At 44.3% G+C, this 12,589-nt stretch overlaps 1 protein-coding gene across 4 annotated transcripts in view; it reads left to right on the top strand.

Moving 5' to 3' along the window:
• Nucleotides 1-12,589, top strand: part of LOC122941177 (growth arrest-specific protein 7-like) — a 178,342-nt gene that overhangs the window by 97,187 nt on the left and 68,566 nt on the right. The gene's annotated exons all lie outside the window — the stretch shown is intronic.

The following is a 12,589-nucleotide window of genomic DNA, read 5'->3' on the forward strand; positions in this document are numbered from 1 at the left end:
TGTATATAGTGATATGGACCATGCTGGTATAACCTGGGCATCTCCTGTATATAATTATATATGTACAGCTGGTATAAGTTATACATCTTCTTGTATATAGTGATATGGACCATGCTGGTATAACCTGGGCATCTCCTGTATATAATTATATATGTACAGCTGGGGTATGATATATATATACATGCAGTATAATGCTGCTAGCCATAATCTCTGCCCTGCTTTACATTTTTTACGTTTCCTGTAGATGTTATAGTGATGGAAAGGAACAGAATAAAAATCAATCTATCTTTTTCACTGTTCTTCTTGATCCTGGAGAATTTATGTAGCGTGGGACACAATCTCCCTCTAAGCTGCACTACAGATCTGTCCACCAGGCGCCTTTCTGCTCCATATTTATGAAGGCTCCTTTATTTGTGCTATAAAATCCATCAGGCTGACTGCCCAGCTTCATGGGACTTGTATGTCATTCTCTAGGTCAGAGTTAAAGGGAACCTGTCACCAGGATGTGTATTAACTATTAACTGTGAAGGAGCCCAGCACCGCCTGCATCCTCCGAATCCCCTCCTTGCTCCCCGACGTCACAAAGCTAGAGCGCTGTAATCTCACAAAGTCACAGTGTCGGCAAAGTGTTCCTTCCCTGTGCTGGTATCAGCCTCTGGGAATGAACTGCGCATCGTGAGATTACAGCGCTCTAGTTTTGTGACGTCGGGTAGCAAGGAGGAGATTCGGAGGATGCAGGCGGTGCTGGGCTCCTTCACAGTGGGCAAGGCTGGGCTACGGAAACGTTAGTAACAGCCCCTTGGGCTCCTTACTTGCCTCATTTACATATCTATAAAATCGTTTTGTTGACACAATAAAAGCACACAGAGCTATGGGGACGGGGTATTCCGGATGTGCTAGCGGCCATCTAGCAACCCATGTCTTCAGCTCTATACACAAAATCCCGGTGACAGGTTCCCTTTAAAAGGTAACAACATTTGGTTAAAGATATTATAATTCATACCGCAGACTGAAGAAAATTATAGATTTGAGCAAGATTATGTTATAAAACTGTCCCTATGTAGAAGGATATACCTACTATAATACTGTTCCTGTGTACAGGAATATACCTACTATAATACTGTTCCTGTGTACAGGAATATAACTACTATAATACTGTTCCTGTGTACAAGAATATAACTACTATAATACTGCCTCCTATGTACAAGAATATAACTGCTATAATACTGCCTCCTATGTACAAGAATAGTACTACTATAATACTGTTCCTGTGTACAGGAATATAACTACTATAATACTGTTCCTGTGTACAGGAATATAACTACTATAATACTGCTCCTATGTACAAGAATATAACTACTATAATACTGCCTCCTATGTACAAGTATATAACTACTATAATACTGCCTCCTATGTACAAGAATATAACTACTATAATACTGCTCCTATGTACAAGAATATAACTACTATAATACTGCTCCTATGTACAAGAATATAACTACTATAATACTGCCTCCTATGTACAAGAATATAACTACTATAATACTGCTCCTATGTACAAGAATATAACTACTATAATACTGCTCCTATGTACAAGACTATAACTACTATAATACTGCCCCTATGTACAAGAATATAACTACTATAATACTGCCTCCTATGTACAAGAATATAACTACTATAATACTGCCTCCTATGTACAAGAATATAACTACTATAATACTGCTCCTATGTACAAGATTATAACTACTATAATACTGCCTCCTATGTACAAGAATATAACTACTATAATACTGCCTCCTATGTACAAGAATATAACTACTATAATACTGCTCCTATGTACAAGAATATAACTACTATAATACTGCTCCTCTGTACAAGAATATAAATACTATAATACAGCCTCCTATGTACAAGAATATAACTGCTATAATACTGCTCCTATGTACAAGAATATAAATACTATAATACAGCCTCCTATGTACAAGAATATAACTACTATAATACTGCTCCTATGTACAAGAATATAACTACTATAATACTGCTCCTGTGTACAAGAATATAACTACTATAATACTGCTCCTGTGTACAAGAATATAACTGCTATAATACTGCTCCTATGTACAAGAATATAAATACTATAATACAGCCTCCTATGTACAAGAATATAACTACTATAATACTGCTCCTATGTACAAGAATATAACTACTATAATACTGCTCCTGTGTACAAGAATATAACTACTATAATACTGCTCCTATGTACAAGAATATAACTACTATAATACTGCTCCTATGTACAAGAATATAACTACTATAAAACTGCTCCTGTGTACAAGAATATACAAACCAGATTCCAAAAAAGTTGGGACACTATACAAATCGTGAATAAAGACTGAATGCAATGATGTGGAGGCGCCAACTTCTAATATTTTATTCAGAATAGAACATAAATCACGGAACAAAAGTTTAAACTGAGAAAATGTACCATTTTAAGTGAAAAATATGTTGAATCAGAATTTAATGGTGTCAACAAATCCCCAAAAAGTTGTGACAAGGCCATTTTCACCGCTGTGTGGCATCTCCCCTTCTTCTTACAACACTCAACAGACGTCTGGGGACCGAGGAGACCAGTTTCTCAGGTTTAGAAATAGGAATGCTCTCCCATTCTTGTCTAATACAGGCCTCTAACTGTTCCATCGTCTTGGGCCTTCTTTGTTGCACCTTCCTCTTTATGATGCGCCAAATGTTCTCTATAGGTGACAGATCTGGACTGCAGACTGGCCATTTCAGTCCCCGGATCCTTCTCCTACGCAGCCATGATGTTGTGATTGATGCAGAATGTGGTCTGGCATTATCTTGTTGAAAAATGCAGGGTCTTCCCTGAAAGAGATGACGTCTGGATGGAGCAGATGTTGTTCTAGAACCTGAATATATTTTTCTGCATTGATGGTGCCTTTCCAGACATGCAAGCTGTCCATGCCACACGCACTCATGCAACCCCATACCATCAGAGATGCAGGCTTCTGAACTGAGCGTTGGTAACAACTTGGGTTGTCCTTGTCCTCTTTGGTCCGGATGACATGGCGTCCCAGATTTCCAAAAAGAACTTCGAATCGTGACTCGTCTGACCACAGAACAGTCTTCCATTTTGCCACACTCCATTGTAAATGATCCCTGGCCCAGTGAAAACGCCTGAGCTTGTGGATCTTGCTTAGAAATGGCTTCTTCTTTGCACTGTAGAGTTTCAGCTGGCAGCGGCGGATGGCACGGTGGATTGTGGTCACTGACAATGGTTTCTGGAAGTATTCCTGAGCCCATTCTGTGATTTCCTTTACAGTAGCATTCCTGTTTGTGGTGCAGTGTCGTTTAAGGGCCCGGAGATCACGGGCATCCAGTATGGTCTTACGGCCTTGACCCTTACGCACAGAGATTGTTCCAGATTCTCTGAATCTTCGGATGATGTTCTGCACAGTTGATGATGATAGATGCAAAGTCTTTGCAATGTTTCGCTGGGTAACACCTTTCTGATATTGCTCCACTATCTTTCTGCGCAACATTGTGGGAATTGGTGATCCTCTACCCATCTTGGCTTCTGAGAGACACGGCCGCTCTGAGAAGCTCTTTTTATACCCAATCATGTTGCCAATTGACCTAATTAGTGTTAATTGGTCTTCCAGCTCTTCGTTATGCTCAAATTTACTTTTTCCAGCCTCTTATTGCTACTTGTCCCAACTTTTTGGGGATTTGTTGACACCGTGAAAATTTTAATCACCGTATTTTTCCTTTAAAATGATACATTTACTCGGATTAAACGTTTGATCTGTCATCTACGTTCTATTACAAAAAAAATATTGACATTTGCCATCTCCACATCATTGCATTCAGCTTTTATTCACAATTTGTTTAGTGTCCCAACTTTTTTTGAATCCGGTTTGTAACTAAAATGTTTTCGGTTTGGTTTTTTGGTCAAGCTGGAGCCAGTTTATGTGGTCAAGGGTTTTGCCTGTGAGATACAGCCCGACAGCTGGGTGGCCCAAACAATTCAGATGTGACCAAACCAAAACCTCATGCACACGACCATATGTTTTTTTTCTTTTTTCTTGCGGTCTGTTTTTTACGGATCCATTGTTCCGTTTTTCAGTATGCCATATACAGTATACAGTAATTCAAAAACACAAAATGCAATCGCACACTGCAACCTGCACTCTGCCCTGCCTTTTATGCTGGATGTTGAATAAGGCATTGGTGTACATTTTGGCCAAAGCGTAATAAGCCACTCACCACGTCGTGGCCCATAACAGGTAGGAACTAGTGTTAGGGACCACTCATTAAGGCGACCTTGACGTGGTGAGTGGCTTATTACGCTTTGGCCAAAATGTACACCAATGCCTTATTTAACATCCAGCATAAAGGCAGGGCAGATGTCACAACCAGACAGCTGAGAAGCTCTGACAGAGGCCTTTCAGAACCTCCTCCTTGAGTTCTCTTTGTTGTGCTGTTCAGTTCCTCATCTCGTTAGCCTCTCTCAGCTGTCATGGAGTTGGACTGATTGCTTCCCTTTAAATCCCTCCCCATGGTGCATTGCTGGGCGGCTTATACTTCTTCCTGGAGTGTGTGTGCATGCTGATCTTGTTTTCCTGTCTGCTACAAAGTTAAGTGCTGAACATTTATCTGTTATTTTCTGTTTTCTGGATCCCAGGTGACCCTGACTCCCTCCGTGTCTGGAGTAGGGAGCCGGTGGTCGTGTCCCCTCACTATTGTAGGGTGTTCAGAGGTTATATAGTCGAGGTACGTGGATATGCAAACCTCCACCTTTCGGATTTTTGCATAGGCTGAGCAGCCAGGGATAGTCTCAGGTCTTGTGCAGGGGTCTCCCTTTTGGTTCCTTAGCTTTGGATCCACTCAGTCATATATGCATGTTGCTTTGTCTTGTTTCCTGTACACCGTCCGTGACAGCAGAGTGCTGGTTGCAGAGTGCGATTGCATTTTGTGTTTTTGCGTTTGTATCTGTATTTCGCCATAGCAATCTGCACCTGCATAGGGTTGTGTGGGCTGGATCCCCCATATTTTTCTTTGTAGTATACAGTAATTGCATAGAAAAAAATTGTGCTGGGCATAACATTTTCAATAGATGGTTCAGTAAAAACGGAACGGATACAGAAGACATACGGATGCATTTCCGTATGTGTTCCGTTTTTTTGTTTTTTTTTGTGTGGACCTATTGATTTGAATGGAGCCAAGCACTGTGATTTGCAGACAAGAAAAGAACGTTCTATCTTTTCTCGGTACGGAAATACTGAAACGGAATGCACACGGCGACACTTCAGTTTTTTGTTTTTTCTGAACCGTTGAAATAAATGGTTTAGTATATGTACCGCATACAGCCTTTAGAATTTTTGCAAACTTTGCCCCGAAGGTCCGTTGCTGTCGGGAACCCAACTGTGCATTTGCCAACCGTTCCTCAGTAGTGGAGCAGAGATATAACCCTGACTAGATGACATGGTTGACAGTTTGTAATTGGATTGAAAACTGGCTGAAGGTGTCCAGAGAGTTGTGGTCAATGATTCCTATTCAGAATGGTCCCGGGTTATAACTGGTGACCCCAAGGTTCAGTGCTGGGCCCTCTATTATTTAATTTATTAATGATATCGAGGACGGGATTTATGGCACCATATCTATTTTTGCAGATGACACTAAGCTACACTAAGAACTGTACAGTCTATGGAAGATGTCCATATACTACAAGCTGACTTGAACATCTGAGTGATTGGACATCAACTTGGCAAATGAGGTTCAATGTGGATAAATGTAAAGTTCTGCATCTTGGTAGTAATAATCTCTGTGCTTCATATGTCCTAGTGGATGTAACACTGGGAGAGTCACTTGTAGAGAAGGATTTGGGTGTCCTCGAGGATGGTAGATTAAATTACAGCATACAATGTCAATCATCTGCTTCTAAGGCCACCAGGATACTGTCATTAATTAAACGAGGCATGGACTTGCGGGGCAGGGATGTAATATTACCACTTTACAAATCGTTGGTGCGGCCTCATCTGGGTTCAGTTCTGGGAACCAGTCCATAGAAAGGACGCCCTGGAGCTGGAGAGAGTACAGAGGAGAGCGACTAAACTGATGATGGGGCATGGAGGGTCTTAGTTATGAAGAAAGATTAAAATAATAACATTTATTTAGTCTTGAGAAGAGACGTCTAAGGGGGGACATGATTGACCTGTACAAGTATATTAATGGGCCATACAAAAAATACAGTGAAAAGCTGTTCCATCTAAAATGCGCTCAAAAGACAAGGTGGCACTGCCTCCGACTGGAGAGGGAAAAGTTCAGTCTCCGGAAGCGTAAAAGTTTCTTTACTGTAAGAACTGTGAATCTGTGGAATGGACTCCTCAGGACGCAGTCACAGCAGGAACAGGGGACAGTTTCAAAAAGGGTTTAGACAAATTCTTAAAAGTAAAAAACATTAATGCTTATGAAAACGTGTAGAAATCTTCCTTCTGGGATTCGCGTCCCCACCTATCCCTTGGCTGAACTTGATGGACTTATGTCTTTTTTCAACCGTATTAACTATGTAACTATGTAAGACTTCCATGATGGTTTAGGCCCCGGGCATTATTGGCCCTCGGTGTTTTGTCTGCTCCCTCTTGGGTGTTTCATCTTTTTCCAGACAATGGTGGGAGAATAAATTTTAAATACAGTGCTAAACGGTGGACATGAACATTTTCCCAGTTCTTGATGATGTAGAATTTTTTACTTCCCACATGATAAATTCTCGGCCACCCAATGCATTATATCAGGATAATGACCCACCACGAGGAAAGCTGATGCGGCTCCCAGATGATGCATTCGACCATGTAAGGACACCTTCAGATTTGTGTGCAGTAAATTGAGAGACCCACCTGGGGCTTTAGGACAGGATTCTGACTCTTAATTAATGAAGAGGCCTCCAAAAGGTCAGCGACTATGGGAACATTAGCGTCCATGCATAATGAGCTGCTGACAAATGGAAGCTCGCTGCTCGAATCCTGCCTAAAGCGAAGCGGCAACCATCGTTTTAACCTCTTTCATCCCTAAATCTTTGTGAAAATGCAAGAATTCTGTCATGGAGGGGGGGGGGGTCCTATTTCATAGCCTCGATTGTTGCATGTGCCACCAACCATGTGCCGCCATCAGTATGTTACCATCAGAGCACTACTGAAGCTAAAGACTAAACAAACCTTCTTTATTAAAGGTCACTGAGGTTTGGCTCTGTCCATCTCCTCCTGAGAACTGAAGAACTCTATCTCTGAAAACTTCCCACCATCGTGGTCCAGAGTAGATTTTCCTTCTAGTGTTTTTTTTCTTGTTTAGAGTCAGTGTGGGATACTGTAGCGTACAGACATCTGGCTCATGTCAGGACCTCCTGTAGTGTGAGATTCAACTTCTGGAACGGCTAAGACAACGTGCTATAAATGATAGTCTGAGGCCGCGGCACCACATCCATGCCAACACCCCATCAGTGATCGTCACGAGGTCTGGACTTTCTCCAGCTCACCATTGTCTACTTTCCTTGTAGTAGCCCAGGAGACCTCATTAGACGTTCTCTACCCTCCAAATCACCCTTTCATCCACCTCTTCCCTCCGAGACACATGGGTCTAATCTGGAGTTTGGCATCCCGCTTGCGTTGTCTGGCAGAGGTCTTAAGGATTGAGAAGATGACTGTGTCTTGTTTGTTTCTTCTTGCTCGTGTCGGAGTGAGCATGGTTTGTTGTAGGCTTGATTGTGGCACCTGAAGACGAGCCAATTTGTACACAGTGGGGGAAATGTTTGGTAGTGCCCCCCCCCCCCCACGTTAACACCATTGTATGTGAAATGTAGAGACTTCCATCAACGTATTCTCCTGAAGCTGAGGTACCAAGAACCCTAGGAAGCCATGGATCTGAAAATATGGCTGCCAGGGTAATAAACCTCCCCCAGACCTGTACGTGGAGCGATCCCAGAGCAGGTCTCAGAGTTGGGCCTGAAATCTGCCAAGTCTTCTTCTACAATGTGACTTACCTTGCTCTCCCTTCCTAACAGTTGTAACCATGGAGACCAAACTGTGGTTGTCATGGTGGGAATTTCTAGGCTCTATGATTTAATTATGGCGCTGTCGCCAGTGTGTTTCTGAGGTTTTGCATACATTTTCCGTCTATGATGATTTTTGAAAATTTTCCTTTTTGTGCATTTTATTTTTTATTCTTTTTCAAGATGTCAGAAGTCTTTGGAGGTGCAAAAGGCTGTGTTTGAGGTGCTGCTCCCTCTGCTGAACAGAGTGACTCTCGTCACTTTACATTTTGGCGTAGCAGGCAGGATGATACAACCCTTGGCAGGCGGCGGAGCAGCACCAACAAAAAGTTCTTTGGCCGCTCCTCGTGTCACAGACCATCGTCCCAACTAGAGAGGGCGACGCTTGATAAACCAGGGGGAGGTGGAAGTGGTGGGGAGCACACCCACTTTAAAAGCAGCCTTGCTCCTCTTGATGACCCGGGTGGTGTGTGCCACCTTACGCAGGTCTTGCCTACAACTGATACGTGGCAAAATTGCCCAAAATGACATTGTTTTAACAATGGATCACTGATGTGATTATTGGGCGTCCAGACGTCTCAAATTCCGTATGTCAATCGTCGGAATCTGATAGTCTAGGTTTCTGCTGGCGCCAAACTATTGGAATTTTCTGTGTGACCATATCATCAGCCTACTGACATTGAGATGATTTTTCCCACTTCTTGCCTCACCCCTTCCCCCGCATTTTCGGGATCGCCGTCTCCAACCTCTTTCCGTGGAGACTTCACTGTCCGTCAGCCTTTACAACCGGGGAAGTCTTTGATCCAGACATTAAAAAGCTTCCCCCGGGCACACGCCATCGCATGCGTCGTATTCTCTTGTAGTTTTTTTATTTTTTTTTGCTTTGCAGTGAGGTTTGTGAGCGCCGCTCGCTTTCGCTAAACCGCAGCAGATCTGTTAATGAGCGATATCAAAAGATTTCAGCCTGAAACGCGCGGTGAGTACGGCCGTTGTCATGGAGACCTACACATATATCTGCATAGAGACATAATACTGTGTACAGTCACCAGGAAATGGCTGAACGGAAACCTCAGCCCCTGCGCCGGCCCTTTAATAGCCGGGATAAAAGCCGCTGATGGCCGCCGTGAGCGTGCTGAACGGGGTTGTCACCCAGAGATCTACATCCCCCCTGCACCATCTCTCTTCTTGTGTCAGTCTTCACTGCACCTCTGGTATTTTATTCAAACACCCAAAAGTGGGATACAGGACTCTGAAGTGCAGACCATTGTAGAAATGCACAAGGACTGATTTTAGAAAAGTGGGTGTGGCTATGCAAATTAGTGTGTTGCTCAGCTTTGATGATGTCACTCCAAATAATGCAGATTTAGATATTTCTCCAACTCTTAGTTTAGTGCCAGTCTTTACTGCACTGTTCGCATTTTATTCACAAGCCAGAAATAGGGCTTTGGGTTCCTGCAGTGTACGGCAATGTGGGAATGCACTAAAAATAGGGGTATAGTAACGGTAGGATTAATGCTGCAGACTTTAGTATAGTGGGCGGAGCCATGCAAATAATTATTTATAGGCTCCTGAAAAATTTTGCTTGGGGCCGCATACTACATGGGTGCAGTCCAGGAGCCTCCCCGTGGTCAGCTGATTATGGTATAGTGACCATTGTTTCCCCTGTTCAGGCCTCTCAGTGGCGACTACCAACGCCACAGTCGCCATTTTTTCTTAAACATAAATCAGGCCGTGGTGCACATCTGTCCTTTTATGGATTATGATGACTGTTTATGGAGGTGTCCTTTTAAGGGACTGAGCGAGTGGGTGGGGCTTAATATTGACAGGCGGGGCTAAGATAAGGGAAGTGGTATTAATATCTAAAATTTCTATACAGTGGTGCCATGCTCCTATAGGATAGTCTGAATTCTATAGGGGGCACTCTGTTTGGCCACACCCAAAGTATTTTACATAAAGGGGCGGGTGTATGCTAATATGCATTAGAAGGGGCAGAAGGGAACGCTTCTCTGTCATCCACTGCTCATGTCTGGCGTCTGACTTTTTTCCTGCAGAATTTTCCCCTTTCGCTCTGTCATCCTCCCACGTTTGGTATTTCTGACGGTTTCCTTTTGTCACCGCCGTTCGCCAGCAGCGAGGAAGTTCCCGCTTCTCTGGTGTCAATTAACAAGTTTTGTTACTGTTTATGATTTATCTTTTGACATTTCCTTCTGCTTTTTTATCTCAGCCAAAAAAGATTTTAGCAGAAGATCAGAGCCCCCCCCCCCCTCCGAATTTACTTTAACCCTTTTACTATAAAGTTCAACATTTTAAAGGACAACTCCTGTTTTTGATCATTCAACCTGGAGGCTGCTTTCCTAGTCTTACTCACTGAGGATATTGATATGGTTTTTCTGCTGGGAAGCCGCGGTCTTCTAGGAGTCGCACCCAGTTTCCAGCGCAGTCCCCGGAGTTATAGGAATGTAAAGGAAATGAAAGGTCACAGAAACGTTGTTTTATCTATTTTTGCACCGTAACATTATTTTATTGTTGTTGAGCTAGGGCTCATGCACACGAACCGTATATGGAACCATTCATTTCAATGGGTCGGCAAAAAAAAGGAAGATACTGCGTGTGCATTCCGTTTCCGTATGTCCGTATTTCAATTCCGCAAAAAAATAGAACATGTCCTATTATTGTCCGCATTACGGACAAGGATAGTACTGGTCTATTAGAGGCTGGCTGTTCTGTTCCGCAAAAAACAAACAGCCTTGTGCATGAGGCCTTACATAGTGGCAGGAGCAGGGTCCCAGCAGCACAGAGGATTTCAGGAGAGGAGTGTGCTGATCTTGTGGAGGTCACAGGCTGAGAGTTACATAGTGGAAGGAGCAGGGTCCTCCCAGCAGCACAGAGGATTTCAGGAGAGGAGTGTGCTGATCTTGGGGTCACAGACTGAGAGTTACATAGTGGAAGGAGCAGGGTCCTCCCAGCAGCACAGAGGATTTCAGGAGAGGAGTGTGCTGATCTTGTGGAGGTCACAGGATGAGAGTTACATAGTGGAAGGAGCAGGGTCCTCCCAGCAGCGCAGAGGATTTCAGGAGAGGAGTGTGCTGATCTTGTGGATGTCACAGGCTGAGAGTTACATAGTGGTAGGAGCAGGGTCCTCCCAGCAGCACAGAGGATTTCAGGAGAGGAGTGTGCTGATCTTGGGGTCACAGACTGAGAGTTACATAGTGGAAGGAGCAGGGTCCCCCCAGCAGCACAGAGGATTTCAGGAGAGGAGTGTGCTGATCTTGTGGAGGTCACAGGATGAGAGTTACATAGTGGAAGGAGCAGGGTCCTCCCAGCAGCGCAGAGGATTTCAGGAGAGGAGTGTGCTGATCTTGTGGAGGTCACAGGCTGAGAGTTACATAGTGGAAGGAGCAGGGTCCTCCCAGCAGCGCAGAGGATTTCAGGAGAGGAGTGTGCTGATCTTGTGGAGGTCACAGGCTGAGAGTTACATAGTGGAAGGAGCAGGGTCCTCCCAGCAGCACAGAGGATTTCAGGAGAGGAGTGTGCTGATCTTGGGGTCACAGACTGAGAGTTACATAGTGGAAGGAGCAGGGTCCTCCCAGCAGCACAGAGGATTTCAGGAGAGGAGTGTGCTGATCTTGTGGAGGTCACAGGATGAGAGTTACATAGTGGAAGGAGCAGGGTCCTCCCAGCAGCACAGAGGATTTCAGGAGAGCAGTGTGCTGATCTTGTGGATGTCACAGGCTGAGAGTTACATAGTGGAAGGAGCAGGGCCCTCCCAGCAGCACAGAGGATTTCAGGAGAGGAGTGTGCTGATCTTGTGGATGTCACAGGCTGAGAGTTACATAGAGGAAGGAGCAGGGCCCTCCCAGCAGCACAGAGGATTTCAGGAGAGGAGTGTGCTGATCTTGTGGAGGTCACAGGAAGAGAGTTACATAGTGGAAGGAGCAGGGTCCTCCCAGCAGCGCAGAGGATTTCAGGAGAGGAGTGTGCTGATCTTGTGGATGTCACAGGCTGAGAGTTACATAGTGGAAGGAGCAGGGTCCTCCCAGCAGCACAGAGGATTTCAGGAGAGGAGTGTGCTGATCTTGTGGATGTCACAGGCTGAGAGTTATAGTGGAAGGAGCAGGGTCCTCCCAGCAGCACAGAGGATGTTTTGCCCAGTAGCTTGCTGTCAGTCCAGGTCCTGTACTGTGGAGGTGTTTGCGGAGTATCAGACAGGCCTGGAATCGGGGATATGTCAGGAATGTGCTCACATCACACACAATCCTGCATTGTATTCCAGAGAGAATGGGGCCATTGTGCCGGATTCCTGCTCTGCTGGGCGGATGGGAACAAAGTCCGGGCAGCCACATACCACGGGAGAGAAAGCGGCCACTAATTAGTGAGATGATTGGACAGAAGTAATTATAATGTACAAATTAGTGCGGAGACCCGGAGAAAGTACATGGTTCTCACTGTGAGAGTCTGTCTATTATCTCATATCTATCTATCTTATATCTCTCTCTCTCCTATCTATCTATCTCTCTCATATCTATC

Source organism: Bufo gargarizans, chromosome 6, assembly GCF_014858855.1.
Source record: "Bufo gargarizans isolate SCDJY-AF-19 chromosome 6, ASM1485885v1, whole genome shotgun sequence".
Lineage (NCBI taxonomy): Eukaryota > Metazoa > Chordata > Amphibia > Anura > Bufonidae > Bufo > Bufo gargarizans.